The sequence below is a fragment of the Pteropus medius genome, unplaced genomic scaffold (assembly GCF_902729225.1).
Source record: "Pteropus medius unplaced genomic scaffold, Ma_sr-lr_union100, whole genome shotgun sequence".
Taxonomy (NCBI): Eukaryota; Metazoa; Chordata; class Mammalia; order Chiroptera; family Pteropodidae; genus Pteropus; species Pteropus medius.
In genome coordinates, this window is record NW_024349800.1 from 2,493,798 (window position 1) to 2,511,344 (window position 17,547).

General features: G+C 36.1%; 1 protein-coding gene across 8 annotated transcripts in view; it reads left to right on the forward strand.

Moving 5' to 3' along the window:
- Positions 1-460: 460 nt before the first annotated feature.
- The window catches only part of SETD5 (SET domain containing 5), a 73,670-nt gene continuing 56,583 nt past the window's right edge, over positions 461-17,547 (forward strand). For 2 of the 8 annotated variants that reach the window (XM_039886614.1, XM_039886621.1), the window contains exon 1: positions 462-712. The gene's annotated coding sequence lies outside the window, so the exon portion shown is untranslated. Of the gene's footprint in view, positions 713-17,547 lie in introns of all 8 variants that reach the window. The other 6 variants (XM_039886611.1, XM_039886612.1, XM_039886623.1 and 3 more) reach the window with 4 other exon arrangements.

Here is a 17,547-nt window from a genome sequence, read left to right on the forward strand (position 1 = left end):
GGTTGCCGCCAGGAGGGCCGCATTCCCGCCTGCCTCTAACCCTTTTCCCTTCCGGCGTAACAAACATACTCCCGACTTCCCGCAGGAGAAAGCGACAACCACTTCGGCCACCCATTACCCGCGCCGCATCCACCGGACCTTCCTCCCACCAGAGTTCCGCTCCCCTACCTAGCCGAGGCTCTCTGAGGAGCTGGAGCCCCAGAACACTGCCTCTTCTCTAGGCGGCTCCAGCGGCTTTCGCTGATTGGCGGCGAGCTGGCCAATGGGTGCGGGGAGGTGGGCAGAGAGGCCAATGGCGTGGCGGGAGGGGGCGTGTCCCGGGTGCCCCTGGCGCCGGCGCTGGGAATCCCCGTGCGGTCAGTGGCGTTTCCGCTCGGGCAGCGGGCTGAGTGAGCTGCCGCCGCCGCCGCCGCCGCCACCGCCGGGGGAGGGGCGGCCGCCGCCCGCCTGCGCTCAGAGACTCACGCAGCCCCAGTCCCGCCAGTCCGCCAACACTGTAGTGCCGCCCCCCCTCCTCCCCTGGCCCTTCCCCCTACCCGCCTTTGCTCGCTCCGCCTTTCTGCCCCCACCCCCACCTCACGGGCACGGGCCATTCCCGGCCAGGAAACGCCGTGGCGCCGCGTTGGGCCTAACTCGAGTCCTGCTGCCTCCCGGGAGTGTTGTGCGCCGCAGCCCGGGCCCAGGCCCAGGCCCCGGCAGCGCCTGGGACAAGGTAAGGGTCCGACAAGAAAGAGGGACCTAACCTCACGATCCGGCCCCCGGGGGAGGGAAGGGTCACCTCCTCCGTCTCCCCGCGCTCGTTCTCGGGACGTGGGCCTGGCCCTCCCCAGGCTCTGAGCAGGAGGATGCTGCCCCTTCTTATGCCCCTCGCCACCCCCACTACACACCATTGCATCCCTCTTTCACAGGGAAAGAGGCCCCCTACGTAATGTAGTCGACCCCACTACCTTTTTATGTCTTTCCTGGGTCAGGACGCTTCCCCTCCCCCACGTCTCTTCACCCCTTTTCCTGGGAACTGCCTACTCCACATTTACCTTTGACTTGATAGGCCTCTCTTTGCCCTCCTCAAAATACACAGGCATACTTTTTTCCCCTCCCCTAACCAACACCCCCACCCCCGTTCGCGCGGCCTGGTGATAAGTCTGATTGCTCTTGGGGCCTCGATCTCTCCATAATGTTCCTGGACTCCTTCCTTATCGTTCTTAGGTCCCCATCTCCGATATTGCTTCCTTTCCCACACTAAAGACGTTACCTCGGCTACCCCCACTTTACATTCTTGGGTTTTCAGTGGCGTCTGCCCCAGTATCTCTGAAAAAGCGTTATCGAATTTGTAGGGTTCGAGCTTGGAGTTGAGCCAGATTGTGTCGTTCTCTCTGCCTTGGGCGTGGAAAGCAGTCATTTGAGAATGTCTTTAAAAGCAGAAAAATTTACCCTTTATGAATTCCCCTTCCCTCTGCGTTGAAGCCAGGGATGCGAAGTGAATGGCGGTGAGAAAAAGCCTTGGTTTTTAAGTAGATGAATTGCGTGAGAGGGAAAGTTTAACTGTTGGGAAAACCCCTTCTATGCTAATTTATTCTGTAGAGATCTTTTGCTTGTCTCACTTCTTAGGAATAATTGGTCTTTCCCTTGGATACTGATGCAGCCTGCTCTGCTGGTCTGGGTCAGGGGTGCATGTATGACCTGCATTTTCTGCTTTCTCATGTTACTTGTGCAATGTGTTCACCAGTAATTCATTTCTTCCCCAGATCTCTGGGTTCTGTTGGGCTTTGTCTATACTTTAGTTCATGTCTCCAGTTTTCCCCGTGCTTATGGTGCTGAAAGAATCCCCAGATTCTCAGCTAATTTCCTTCATCACTTGACTAAACAAGTTGCTTTTAAATGACTTAATTTTAACCAAGGTCATATTTACGTTTTTTGTTGGGGTGATGTTACATAGCTCTGCTTTTGATTAGAGAGAATCTAGCTGGGTTGAATGTTATGAGCTTTTCAAGAGAATGTTTGTGTACCCCCTATTTGAGAAAATTTCTTGGTGGTTAATTTTATGTCATTAATGTTTTTAGGTCACTCAGAAAAAAGTTATAAGTTGTAATTTTAAATGTGTGTAATCTGTGTTAGGACTAAAGCAAAGAATATTCACTTAATCAGAGAGGTTTCTGGGCCTCTTGGAGGACACAGGAAAATTTTAATGTTGGATTTCTTCCAATTTTCTCAGGAGGATCATTAATTTTCTTATATAGCCAAAAATTCTGGCCCGTTACAGGATTAGAGTCCTTAAGGTTTACTCATCCTGTCATTAAAATAGAAAAATGAATTATGTCCTTTGGTAGGACATGACACAAGGCTCTGTCTCTAGCTGCAAATTTAAATTTCACTGTAAAGAGAGTGCTTAGAAAATTGGCCTTTTAAAGAGTAAAGCTTAATCTTCACTCCTAAATGGCTGGCTTAATTAAAATGGGTATCTGAAATTTGGTAAATACTGATTTTTCTAATAAAAGGCTCTTGGTTTAAAACTAAATGGGTGACCTTAAGAGTGTTTCTTTCTAACAGCATAATTCCAGCCCTTCTGGCATGGAGCATTGGTCCAAAAAAAAAAAAAAGTGTAAGAAGTGGGGGTGGGGTGAGGAGAAGGTTGTTCTTTGGGTTGGACCACAGGGGTGAGTATACAAGGCAGCAGCAGCTGCTGGCTCTGGAGCTCTGGTTGCTACGTGAGAAGCTTGAGTAGTGTTGGCTGCTGTCTCCAGGGAAGGACAGCAGTGCAGCGTCCATTAATGCTGTTGGCTGCAGGGAGCTGCACTTAGGCGATGGCTGCTTCAGGACTAAGAAGAAATCTTGCTTTTCTGGGAATTTTCATTGCTGAGCTGGTTTGCATTTTATTGGTGGGGAGATGATAATTAGCAATTCATCACCTTCTACCCATTTATGGATATCAGCGTCTGGAAACTGGATCATAGTTAAAGTTTTTTTCTTTTTTGTTTGGTTTGGGGGGGGCAGATTTTTGGTTTTTATCCGCAGATTTAAAACCAGAGTATTAAGAATTTAGGGATCTTCCTGAGAACCAGAGTAGGAAGCATATCAATTTTTTCTGCAACCGACATGTGTCCGTCCTTAAATCACTGACTTAATTTTAATATTTTGTTGTGTATCGCCTTCCTTTCAGTTGTTAGGCCCTATTTACCTTATTGAATAGATGTTTTGTTAAACATTTGACTAAATTTGGTATCTTAAACTCCGACAAGAATTGCCCTTTTCAGAATGATTTGCAAATATAAATCTCAGAAGTATTTTCTTATTTTCTGGATCGAGAATAGACTTCTCTAGATTAGATTATTTCTTTGGAGTTTGACCTATAAAATGGATTCATTAAATGTATATTGGATATAGTCTTCTAAGATCACAAGGATCTATGTTTGGCTGTGATCCATCTGAAATATAGGACAGACCAGAAGGAATATTCAGAAATTGAATAAGTCTAGTGTATAGGATACTTGAGAAGATGGCCTCTGAACCCCTTATGTGGTCTCCCCTCTCACAACTCCTGCAAATCAGGAAGATCTCTGATTAAGCAGAACAATTTGTTGAGTATGGAAATACTTGAAGGAGAATCACCATCCAAATATACTACCAATTATAATACTTAACAGATGCGTTGTCCGCCCCCACCCCACCTCAACACTTGCATCCTATATTTTTCCCACAGAATTTTGATATGTTCAGTTTTGTGTAAATGTACTTAAATCCCACAATCATCTATAATGTGTATGGCATGACTGGTATTTGTGGCAGGGAACCAAAAAGAATGGAAATGAGTTTTGTCATTCACAAATGTGGCTTGCATTGTCTCTCAGTGATACATGCTGACTAATGAAGCAGAATCTTTCAAAGATAATATTTTAGGTGGTTTTAATTTTTATTACTATCATGTATAAAAGATGCCAAAATAGATAAATATGGTTTCGCTCACAGTGGCTATTGAACATTTTACATATGAACGTTTGTAGCTTGTTATTTAATATGAAAGTTACCTTATAAAATAATTGCTCTTTCACTTGTTTTTCTTATTGTTTGAAACCCGTTGTGATCTTGATGTAATCATTTTCTGGAAGATCATAGAGGCCCTTTTCTTAGGATTTATTTAAACAGTATGCTTGAACATTTTTATCTTCTGATACTGTTTTGTGTCCAGGAACTTACATACTTTCTGAAGTTATTCTGGCCTTTCTTGGGGAGAGTGGCTATTCAGTTTTTGTCTTTATTTGGGGAAATGATACAGGGCAAAATGCAGATATGCACACAACCACTTTTACTTTATCCTCTTCCTGTTGAAATAACTTGTGGTTGAAATAACTTGTGAAACATTAGGCCATAGTCACCTGACTATTGGATACAATTTTTCAATGAAAAATTGGATCATGACTAGAACAAAATTTTCATATAGCTTCTGGTTCTACTCTGGTGATTTGTCAGTTTAATTTGAAACTAAAAAGCCTAACAGTGAATTTCATTTATAAAAATTATTTCAGGTTTTGAAAACTAAAACTCTTGATAGGGATATTTTAAGACAAAGAAAACTTTGATTCTGCAAAATGTGTGAGATAATGTGCATTTTAATACAACTGATGGTTATTTGTAATTTGATTTAAAACATTCTCACAGCCAAATGTAATATGCCTGTGATAGTAGTAATTGTTACCATTCCTCACTGCCAAAAATTCCAAAATATGTGTTGAAATGGCATTTTTAACCTTCCATTTGATACAGTGATTGATTTCTTTTGTGGTAAAGATTCAGGAAAGTTCATGAAAGGTGAGAGAATATCATTTTCTTCACTTATCAATACATGTTTTGTTAAGTCAGAGTCTTAAGAAAAGTATCCCATATATTCAAGTCTAAACTGAGTAAAAAATACCCAGTAACTTGGGGGAGGGGTGTCAGTTAGAAAGCATCACTTTAGAGAATTCTCTTTTTTGACAAAGTATATTCAATCGCTTGCCATTTTATGAAGGGAACCATGAGAGATAATAAAGGAACAATGAAACTGAGTCTCAGTCTACCTTTATAGAAGCCCTCACTGAGCAAGGAATTTGTAATCCCATCCTGCCTCACTCAGTTTTTCCATCCTATCGATTTTGTTTGCTGAATACCTCAGGGAGAAATGGGTCATATTAAGTATCTTTGATATAAAGACAGGGAAGAGGAATTTTCTTATTGGAACAGTGTCTTAGTATTTTTAAAACACTAAGATTATTGGCCAGTTTTGCTCATGTATTCCACTGTTAGTTTGGTCTGACTGCTTTCTCTTCTGTGTTCTTCTGTCTTCATACTGTGGAAATTCTCAGAGTTTTGATGGCAAACTGAAGTAATAAGAATCGTTTCTTCAGCCATATTAGTTATGTATATACACTCAGAGCTGAGAATACTCATTGGCCTATGTTGAGTTACAGAAAAGCAGAGGATATAGGAATTTTTACAGAATTTGTTTCTGTCTGGGGAATCAAGTTTTTTGATGTGCTACCTAATTGAGGGAAAATGTCGAATTCCTTGTTGCTCTATTTGAAAAATAGATGGAAGCATGGGAGGAGCCTGAGACCTTTGCAGCAGAATTGGTCTGAGTAGAAAATGAAGATTTTTGTTTCAAATTGCCAGCTGCTTATGTCAGACTGACTCTCTTATTATGCTTCTGGTTGGCCTGTCAGTATGGCCAAACAGCTAGATAAGTGCAGGGCAGGACAAAGGGCTCTTTACACAGCAGGGAGGCAATGTTGTTGGGGGAGGGGCAGGAGGTAGGAAAGAGGAGGAGGAGGTTCTTTTCCCTGGGAGATTATTCACTTCGGTATACAATTAAAGAAATCATTTCTGGCTTCCACTAAAGCATTGAATTTGTGCCAACCATATACTGTTAACCTGAAATTTAGTATATCCCTGAATATCTGGTAGGGATCCATCCTCTCCTCCAAGGAAAAATAAAAGACTAAAGCTTTGTATAGGTTAAAAGAAAATAAATCTCATGCTCTCCACACTCCTAAATATGAGTCACCCCCTTAATAGACCAGTTCTAGAGCATCTGACAGCATATTTCTATTTCTCAGTAATAGAAAAGAATATTCTGTCCGAATAAAATTTATATTTCAACACATACACTGTCTTTATTTGAGTTGGGATTAAACTGGATTAGGTAGAATAATTTGTTTCTCTTTGTGTGAAATAGTTGCAAATTGTTAGCTCCAATTTTATATCTGTAATCTGGAGAGCACTCTCTATAGACATTCACGTTATTGGCTACCATCTGTAAAATGCTAACTGAAGAGAGGCTACTTACTGTTTCAGTCTTAATCCTACTTTCTGGAGAACCTGATATTCCCTGGAGGTTACTCCCTCCACCACATCAGGGTTGGTACAACTTTGATACATGTGCTCAACTCCCAACTGAAAGTGGGGCAGTTGTATCTATATTATTAGAATTAATATGAATCATAGAGTTGAAAGAGACCTGTGGGTTATCTGGCCCTTTAAGCAAAATCATAATGAAATAGTTTAAAGTTTGAGCTCCTATGGAAGTTTTCATTAGATTGTTATAAGGATCAGTGTCCTGAACAGTATTATTTACTTTTAAAATAAATGTCAAACAATACATGCATCCTATTTCTTTTTTAAAAAATCAAAATATTAAAGAATTGCATTCTCAGACAAGTTAGGTAGCAATTATTTGGATTGCAAAAGAATTCCTCCTTTATAAAGGTATATGCTAAGGTTCTTTTAAAAGCTTAATGTATTTTAAGAGAATTTTATTTTTAGAAATAATTGATTAGACCACAGTTTTCCAAGAGTACTGTTGCTTGAATTGAAATACTACCTGTATTGTAATGTTATTAAATTGAGATACTACCTGTATTGCAATGTTATTTAGGCTTAAAAGTTTTCTCTTCTGTCCAAACTGCAGGAGACAGTAAGGAAACTGGAATACTAAATTTTCCTTATGGATCCAGAGCTTGTGACTGTTGGCAAAGAAGAGATGTTTTAACTTGATAGAATACTTACAAAACTGCCTTTAATGTAATATTATGCAAACCTGACCAAATTTTGTGTCATTTCCCTCTATAAAAAGAAAAATGCGTTACCTACTTAACATTATATTTCTATGTGTATAGGTCTTGGCAGTAATGATATAATATTTTGATCTGAAAGGGGAAATGTGAGTGACTAATTATCATTCCCATTAGTTAAAACTTTTTTATCAGTAGAATAGCAATGGTAACATGAAATTTAGTAGACTATATTTTATATTGCTATAGAAATTTAGGGTAGTCATTTCTTCTCTGTATAATTTATTCACATGGATTATTTCCATAGATTTGTGAGACAAAAGCAGAAGTCATTTAGTTCAAACCCTGGCCTCCATTCCAGTCAGTTTACATGTGCTAAGACCCACATTGCTAACTAAAGTAAACATCATTTTCAGCATTCAACTAAATAATTAGAAATCTCTTCATTGTGGCTTCTACTGCTCCTATTACCTGAATCTTGCTGGAGGCCCTAAAAAATTCCTGGCAAATGTAGGGGAGAGGGTACATTTTGATCTCAAAGTGTTTGATAACTGCTTTGGCTCCTCAAACAGCTAATCCCATTTTCTTAAGACTCAGCCAGCAGTAGACTAGAATGGAGGTGAAACACAGTACTGTACCTCATCTTGCCTTTGCAGCTGCTCCACCTTATTTCCTGCAATTATTATCCCACAACGCCTCTCCCCAGCAAATAAGAAACTAGGACAAAGAAGGAAAATTGGATGGGCTGATAGGATTTTTACTATGGTTATGGGTTTGTTTATATGTACTTAAATACAAAGCTCATTCATTCCATGTCAGTAGTGAAAGATTATAAGTTAAGTATCTTCCACTTCCTTCATAAACCATTCCAGATTCTCAGCTTTACAGAAAAAAAAAAATGTTTTTAAGCACACTTAATTTTCCTTGCCTGTTCACACAATCATTACCACCAGATGCCACTGTATTATTAGCTTGAAGAAAGGGAGAATCTCTTCTGTAGATAATATTTGAAGTTGGTATTGGGAATTACTGATTTGTGTAACTCAAGATTAAAGACTAAAATAAGGTTAAAAAATTAAATATTTTGTGCTTCCTTCTTTATCTTAGTGGAGATGAAATTAATTGTTCAAATAGAAATTTTTCATTCTTTAGAGTTTTCCATTAAGCTGCATAATTAATGTCCTTCAAGCCTTCTTTTTCCCCCACACAATCCACCCTAAGAAAACCCAAGAAATTTTATTTTTATCATTTTTTGTTGCTGTATTCTGATGTTAAGATTTTCTTCTCCCTTCTTCTGAAATGTGAAAACTCATAAAATCCAGTAAACTAAGATATGTGCACTATTGAATATAGTAAGAGGATTATTTCATAATTCTTAGAAATTATGATCTGGTTAGGCTGCTCTAATATGTTAACATATTTAATAATGTTGACTTGTAATTTTAATATATATCTAGATTCATCTCAGTGTTTTATATTTGCACCCATTGTTTGTCATTTTATATAAGGTGGTTCTCCCCCCAACCCCATCTCTCTGTTTTTGTTTTTTTTATTTCTGTCCTGTTATGATCTTTGGCCTTTTGAAAAATTCTGTTTCCTTCCACCAGTCTCTGCATGCCACAACACATACAATTTGTACTCTCTCAGTTCTTTGAAGGAGGATGATCTGCAGTTAATAATCAACTGTTTAGGCAGTCTCGGTATCCAAGGAAGGTTTTACTTACAAGGAAGAACCTGGTAGGACCTGTTGGCAATTAGACTGCCTCTGCATTTATGCTACCTTTTCCTTTATTAACATAGATGTTGAAGGTTGACTTGTTTTATAAGAGAAACCAGACAGAAAGGGAAGAGCCACAGTTACATATGGTTATTTTAAAAATAAATGTTTATTATGATCATATTTGGGATAGAATCTTAGAGGATATTAAAAAAAACCTTCATTTTAATTTTAAAGACAAAAGAGTTTAACCTAAAATAAAACAAAGAGAAGGCTTTTGAGGCAATATGATTGATTGCATGCCCAGTTTAGCACTAGATTATTGTATGAATGCATAAATTTTTATTGTCTCAGTATCTGTGGTGCAAACTGCTATAGCCATGTGAGTTAAATGTCTTTATGCTGAAAAATATTAAGTGGAATGACTTTTTAAAAAAAATAACATCTGAGAAAAATATAGGAGCAAGTCCAACTTTTTGATGTCCCTTTTTAATTATTTTTGGTCTTGCTATACAAATTTAGTTTAATTTATGGGAGTTAGAACTTTAATGACGTAGCTTAGTAATAGAACCAAATATGACTAGATTGACATAGTGTCAATGCATATTTTAGGATGAGACTAATATTGTACCTAATTGTTAAACATATTTAGGTTACTTTTATTGAAAAAGTTTACCCAAGATTTAAAAATCTATGAAGTGGCATAAAATATTCACGTTTTAAACAGGTAGTCACCTTATTGGTGGCACATCATATAAGCAATAATCAGATTTTTTAAATCAGGTATTAAAAAAATAATAAAATCAGGTATTTACTGAAAATCAAAAAAGAGAAAATTATGCTAGCATCATATACAGAGCTCTGAAGTTACTGTAGCCATACCACTTAGACCAAGTAGGTAATAATGCCAGCCCCAGGGCTCTTACTTTGAAGCCCAGACCCAGATGTTTTTACCGCAACTCTTCCTTACTTAACCCATAGGCTATTAAGATTTGAAGTGTTGCGAGGAATAAGGTAACCGTTCAGAAATTGAGTAGGAATCTGACTGGTTCATGTGTGGAGGCCCATGGGAAGACATGTACTTTTTAGAGAAGCAAGGTTCTGGGTAAGTGTAATTTTCCTCTCATAGTTTATCATGAAAAGGAATTGCTGGAAGTTTGCAGAAAACACTATAAACAACAAGTAGACATCTCGTTTTATGAAATAACTGTGACAAGCAAAGGAGATGAAAAGTAGTTTGTTTTTTTGTAGAATACCTTAGTTTTTCTGAAAACTCTAATATTAGGAATGTATTTCTATGGAAATTAGTTACCCAAAGAATTGAGTTGAGTATCTTTTGTGAAAAATGATTTAAAATTTTCATCTTTTATCAAGTGACCATTGTCTTGGTTTCCCTGGGACAATCCTGGTTTATGCCTACTGCATAATTAGTAATAGCTCCCCTTTCACTCAAAAATGCCCTAGTTTGGACTGTAAATTATATGTTCACTCTAATTCTAGGAGATCTTGGAACTTTTTGTTACTACATATCAACCCATTTTTCTTTTATAGAGAGAGCTCTTCTGATTCTCCTCTCTGCTAGGATTTATCTGTTGGCCTCTCTGAACCCCCATTTCCACATAAGCAGTTTTTAGAATTAAGCCTTTTCCTTTTAGTTGATGATGGGGGGGTGATATAGATTTGATTACTTTTTCATTATGAAAAAGTTCAAATACAACAGAATAGAGAGAATAGAAAAATCGACTCACTTTGGAATTTATTTAAACCATTTATTTGATCAAGATAAGATTCATACATTGTACTTGGTTGATACATTTGATTCTTTGTAATTTATAGGTTCTTGTCTTTTTTTATGTAATATATTTGTTAAATGAATTTATCATCACGTAAAGTTCCTACTCTTTGGGTCTTTGAAGTTGCATCTACATGGTGTCATTTAATGTATTCTGCTATTAGATGACTCTCCTTCCCATATTCATGTAAATTAATGATTAGATCCATTGCAAGTATACTTTATAAGACTACTATGTACTTCCATTGAGTTACATTATGTTTACTTGTGTATGTAATGTTAAGCAGCTGTTGATATTTATTGCCTATGTCAGCCATTCTTAAATTCTATAAAAATTGAAGGCCTCAAAGAGCTTTTATTTGTGTGGGCTATATAGAGATTTACCAGATTAGAAATTAAAACAGACAAATGGTTACCCTAAGATCCAGTTTGCCTCGTACAAGTTTTCAAAATAATGAATTGGTAACCTAGCAACCTCCAAAGGTGATCAATGAAGTATTATTATTATTATTATTGTTATGGTTTTAAAGATATTTGATGTGCTTCAGTTACTTGCAGTTATTATTTTTGACATTCAGATTGTCTCACATTTGGCTCTTGGCTCCTAAGTCTTTTTAACTCATTCTCAATTGCTTCCTGGCTTGCCTTTTTTTTTTTTTTTTTTTTTTAATTGATTCCTTGCTGTTTCATATGACGGAATGTTCCAGGATCATTTTTTACATTTCCTGCCCAAACCTAGAATTATTTGTTCTTGCAAAACTCTGGGGATTTTTTTTAGTAGAAATGGTACTTAGAGACCATAATCTGAGTGCTAGCAGTGTTCATTGCTCGAGTTGGTCCTTTTTTCCAGACCTTTTCAGAAGACATAACTAAAAAGCAGTTTCTTTTCTTTCCTCTTTTTGTTTCTTTTTTTTTTAATATAAGTTCTTGATGTTTAACTTTTATCTCAAATTCAGTATTATATATTTACATAAACCTACTCTTTTCTCCATGCCCAAAATTCTAATTTCCGCTAACATTAATATAATTACTGTTTGCTTTACCCCACAATATACACACAGCAGTTTTAGAATCTCAGAACAGTATGATTACTGGAAAGTGTGTTGTTTGTTTTTGCCCTTAGGATATGTCCCTCTAAAAATATACAGTCAAATTACAATGTTTTAAAATCACTTGGAATAGTTCTGTGTGACTATGCCACCAGCTCAATACACAGTAAGGTTAATTTTTTTCATTTCACTTTCAGATTTTTCAGGGCTTATTTTTTTTATAATTATAATAAAATATGGTTACTAAGTCAAATTTGCAAATCTACATATGGTCAGAGAACTGTAGCTTCTAGTCTGTTCCACCCTGTTACTATATGTAAGACTTGACAGATTTGTCATAATTATTTAAATTGATACTTTGTTTTAGTACTTTTATTGTAACACAAGAAGCGTTTAAGTTAGTTTATTTACTAAAAACTATCTGCTTTTAGGTTTTTCAATAACTAATAAGCATTTTTAGGTCATGGAAGAGGAACATAGACTTTTCTTTTTTCCTAGGAACGACAGTTTCTTGCCCGAACATAAATAGTTAAAATAAGAAACTTTCTTTCTCTAGTAAAAATTCTCTCTCTAGAAATGCTAGATCATTTTCCATTTGTCTGTGATGATTTTCAGATACTTAAATATGATCACCACTTGGGACACTGGTGCTGCTTGTAGTAGAAAGCTCATCAATTAACATTTCTTGAATGGTTCACACTTAGACCTGAAATTTAGATGTTAGAACTGATATCTACTTTTTTAACTTTGTCATTTAAAATTCAAATTATGTGATTATGTAAGTTTTAAATTAAAACTTTATTTTTCTGACTATATCTAAAAAGTTATATTACAGCAATATATATCACATTCTAACATATCTTTGTATTATAGGCTAAAAAATATTAAATCAGGTTATGTCAAATGGTGAAGCTATAGTGATTAAGAGTGTGAGAATTCCAAAATTGGATAGAGTTTGCTTCAGATTCTAGTTTGCAGTTTTCTTGCTCTGGCCTTGGTGAGTTTGATTCTTTGACTAAACAGGAATAGTACCTTCTTCATGAAGATATGGACATTACAAAAGCTAATGTATGTAAAGTGATTGAAGACACAGTGGCTAGTATACAAAATAAGCATCCAGTCAATGTTAGCTTTTATTTGGAAGTTGTTACTGTTACGAATTTTTGACCAATTCTCTAAACTATTTTTATCTGTACCTCACTTGGGATAAGCAATACTGCTTGCATACTATAAATATAGCACCTGATTTTCATGACTCCATTGGTTATATGAAAAGAACCAACCGTTAACAAAAGAATAATCAGGATCTAGCTAAAATTTGTGTGAGGCTTCTGGCTTTACAATATACCAGGGCTTACTATGTAAATGTAATCACATTAAAAACCTTAGTAGATAAGAAAGCTTTAAGGAAACAAAGTTTCTTTTCAGGATCCAAGGTCCTTTTTAGACATTATTAGACATTTTTATTTGAAGTGGCTTGAGGGCACTATGTATGCTGACGACTGTTAAAGGAATTTTTTAACTCTAGAATTTTAAGATACACCTGCCTTTTAAAAGTGCCTTCAGATAATGCTATGTAACACCAGATTGCTCTTAGTTCAGATGTTTTGTGTTTTTAATTTTTAGCTTTATTGAAGTATAATTGATAAAATTATATTTACAGTATACAATATGATGATTTAATATACATATACATAATGAAAGGATTCCAACAATTGAGGTAACTAACATATTATCCCTTATGTATTCACCCTTTCTGGGAGGGGTGAGAACCCTTAAATTCTAATCTCTTGGCAAATTTCAGTTATACAATACATACAGAATTACCAGCTATGATTACTGTGTTTATACATTAGATCTCAGACCTTATTCATCTTTATAACTGAAAGTTTTACTAACCTTTCATTTCTTTTACACCCCAGCCCCTGACAACCACCAGTCTACTCTCTGTTTTTATAAGTGGATTTTTTTTTTTTTTTTTTTTAGTGATTCCACATGTAAGTGATACTATGCAGTATTTGTCTTTCTCTGGCTTACTTCACTTAGCATAATGCTCTCCAGGTTCATCCATGTTGTCACAAATGTAAGGAATTCCTTCTTTTATGGCTGAATAATATTCCATTGTATATAAATAGATAGATATCATTTTCTTAATCCATTCATCTTTTTTTGAGAGACACTTGTTTCCATACCTTGACTATTGTGAATAGTGTTGCAGTAAACATAGGAGTACAGGACAGATATTTCTTCGAGATAGTGATTTTGTTTCCTTTGGATATATTCTCCCAAATGGGATTGCTGGATCATATAGTAGTTTTATTTTTAATTTTTTGAGGACCCTCTATATTGTTTTCCATAGTGACCGTACCAGTTTATGTTCCCACCAACAGTGTACAGAGGTTCTCTTTTCTCCACATGCTCACTAGCATTTGTTATCTCTTGTCGTCTTGATAATAACCATCCTGAAAGGTGTGAGGTGATTTCTCATAGTGGTTTTGACTTTGGTTTCCCTAATGACTAGTGATATTGAGCACCTTTTCAAAGACCTGTTGATCCTTTTTATGTCTTCTTTGGGAAAATATTTATTTGAGTCCTTCACTCATTTATTAAATTTGTCTTTGTTTTGTTCGTTTCACTGTTGAGATGTATGAGTTCCTTGTACATTTTTAATGTTAACCCCTTGTTGAATATGTGGTTTGCAAATATTTTCTCCCATTCCATAGATTGCCTTCCATTTTGTTGATGGTTTCATTTGCTGTACAGAAGCTTTTGGTTTGGTGTAGTCTCACTTGTTTATTCCTGCTTTTGTGCTTTTGCTTTTGGTGTCGAATCCAAAAAATCATTAACAAGATCAATGTCAAAGACTTTACCACCTGTTGTTTTCTTCTAGGGGTCATATGGTTTCAAGTCTTATATTCAAGTCTTTAATCCATTCCAAGTTCATTTTTGTGTATGGTATAAGATAGTGGTCCAATTCATTCTTTTTCAAGTGGATACTCAGTTTTCCCAGCAGCACTTACTGAAGAGACTATCATTTCCCCTTTGTATATATTTTTTTCACTTATATTTATGTTTTAATTTTTTTATGGTGACATTGGTTAATGAAATCCACTGTTTCAAGCGCCCATTGCATATTCTTGGCACCTTTGTCAGAAACTTAATTGACAATATATGCATGGATTTATTTTTGAGTGCTCTGTTCTGTTTCACTGATCTGTATGTTTCTTTTTATGCCAGTATGTCATCTGTCCTGATTACTTTATCTTTGTAGTATAGTTTGAAATCAGGAAGTGTGATGCTCCAGCTTTGTTCTTTCTCAAGATTGCTTTGGCTATTCAGGATCTTTTATGGCTCCATAAAATGAATTTAGGATTTTTTTTTATTTCTGTGAAATATACCATTGGAATTTTGATAGGGATTGAATTTATAGATCACTTTGGGTAGCGTGGACATTTTAATATTGATTTTTCCAATTCACAAGCAAAGAATATCTTTCCATTCATTTGTCTTCAGTTTTTTTCATCAATGTTTTATAGTTTTGAGTGTACAGATCTTTCTCTTCATCGGTTAAATATATTCCTAAGTGTTTTATTCTTTTCAATGCTATTGTAAATGGGGTTTTTATTTATTTTTCTTCCGCCCCTCCCCACACACACTTTAATTCCTCCCCTCCCCCCACTTCCACCCCTGTCCTATGGATGTTGCCGTTTCCCCTTAAGAACTGGATCTTTGAAGGCGGGGGGTCTCCTCCCACACGCTGGTGGCGTGTACCAGGGGCCTGGTGCACCTGGGGTATGTTTCGTGGCTCCACCTGGGGCGCGAACCCAGGACCTTCTGCGTGTAAAGCGGACATGCTAACCACTACACTATGGAGCCACACTATTTCTCTTTCTTACAGTTCGTATAAAACAACTTATGTTTGTATGTTTTTCTATCCTGAAACTTTACTGAATTTGTTTGGTCTAACAGTTTTCTGTTTTTGTTTTGTTTTGTTTTTGGTGGAACCTTTAGTGTTTTCTAGATGTACCATGTTACCTGCAAGCAAATAGTTTTACTTCTTTCTAATGTGGATGTTTTTTTATTTCTTTTTCTTGCCTAATTGCTCTGGTTAGGACTTTGAGTACTATTTTGAATAGAGGTGGTAAGAGTGGTCATCTTTGTTTTGTTACTGATCAAAAGCTTTCAGCTTTTCACCATTGAATATGATGTTAACTGTGGATTTATCATATACAGCCTTTATTATGTTGAGGTGCATTCTATCTGTACTTAATTTTGTTCAGAATTTTTATCATGAAAAAAATATTCATTTTTGTCATATTTATTCTGCATTTATAGAGATGTTCATATGATTTTTATTTTTCATTTTGTTTAATGTAGTGTATCACATTTATTGATTTGGGTAGTAGAAACATTTTCCATCCCAGGAATAAATTCCACTTGATCATGTCCTATGGTCCTTTTAATGTACTGTTGAGTTTATAGCTTGCTAAGATTTTTTTGAAGACTTTTGCATCTGTGTTTATCAGGGGATATGGTTCTGTAGTTTTTGTTTTTTGTGTGTGTGGGTTTGGTTGTTTTTGTTTTTGTTTTTTTGCTTTAGTATCACGGTAATGCTAGCCTCATAAAATGGGTTTGGAAGTGTTCCCCTCTTCAGTGTTTTAGAAGTTTTGTTTGTTTTTAATACTTTAGGATTAGAATGAGATTGAGGAATGCTAAAATGAATTCAGATTGGATAGCAAGTCCTTATGCTTCCAAAATGTTTCATTATACTATATTACTTACCTATCTTGTTATTTTAGATATAGAGAGTTCTAGGAAAGAACAAAATGGTGGGCTAGAGATGTTGTCCCCCCTTGCAAAAAGAAAAACAAAAACAAAAAACCAGGAACTAAAAATGCACACGTTCTTTTGTTTAAAAGAATCTTTTTGACAGACGTGCTAAAATATTTATGATTGAAATGATATATTGCTGGTGTTTGCTTCAGAATGGAGAAGAGGTAATATATGAAACAGGGTTGAATATGAATTGGTAATTGTTCAACGATGAGTAAATGAAATTCTTTATAAAATTTTACTTTTATATTTGTTTGAAATTTCACAAATTTTTTAAGTTTAAAATAAAAAGACTTGGCTGTTAGGGATCTTGTTAAAGCAGACTAGTAAACATACTCAGATGTTTTAGTCTCTCCCCATTGGTGCTCCTTGCCCTCTGAGCCCAATTCCTCTTGTGACTATCACAGGATATTTCTAATCAACGGAAGAATAGAGTGACTATGTTAATATGTAATAACTTTCTATACTAAAAGGAAATTTTAATGTTTTAAGGAAGTCTGTACAGATTTTGGAAAGCATTCTTGACAGGAATATTGAGGAATCAAATGGGTAAATTAACAGTATGTTCGGTATACAATAGATTTTATTTCATGAGATGAGTGAATTTCTGAAAAGGTATCTTATAAATATCAAATCAATGCCAAACAGTCGAGTTTTTTAAAGAAAATTAATAGGATATTTGACTAACTGAAGATTAATCTGTGACTGTTAGCAAGTCTCAATATTAGTGGGTTTGGCAAATTACTCTTAAGACTCAAACTATAGATTCCTCTCCTCCACTTCATATTATTGCCTTGGAAACAGGAAGTATTTCCTGTTTGCCTTCATTATACTCTTTGTTCACTTCTTTAATATTGTAACCCAACATACCAAAAGTTGGATGCTTGCAATGTGCCATATATCTTGGTAGGTTCTCTTACGAGCATTATCTCAATTCTCAAAATAGTGCCATGGGTAGTTTACAAATGAACAGACTTAATCAGAGTGACCACACAACTACTAAGAGGTGAGTCAAGTTCTTTATGATTCCAGAATCTTTTCACTATACCCTATTATCTTATTTAAAGAGACTTGCATCTCCACCAATATAATCTGTAACTTTTCCTGTCCTCTTGA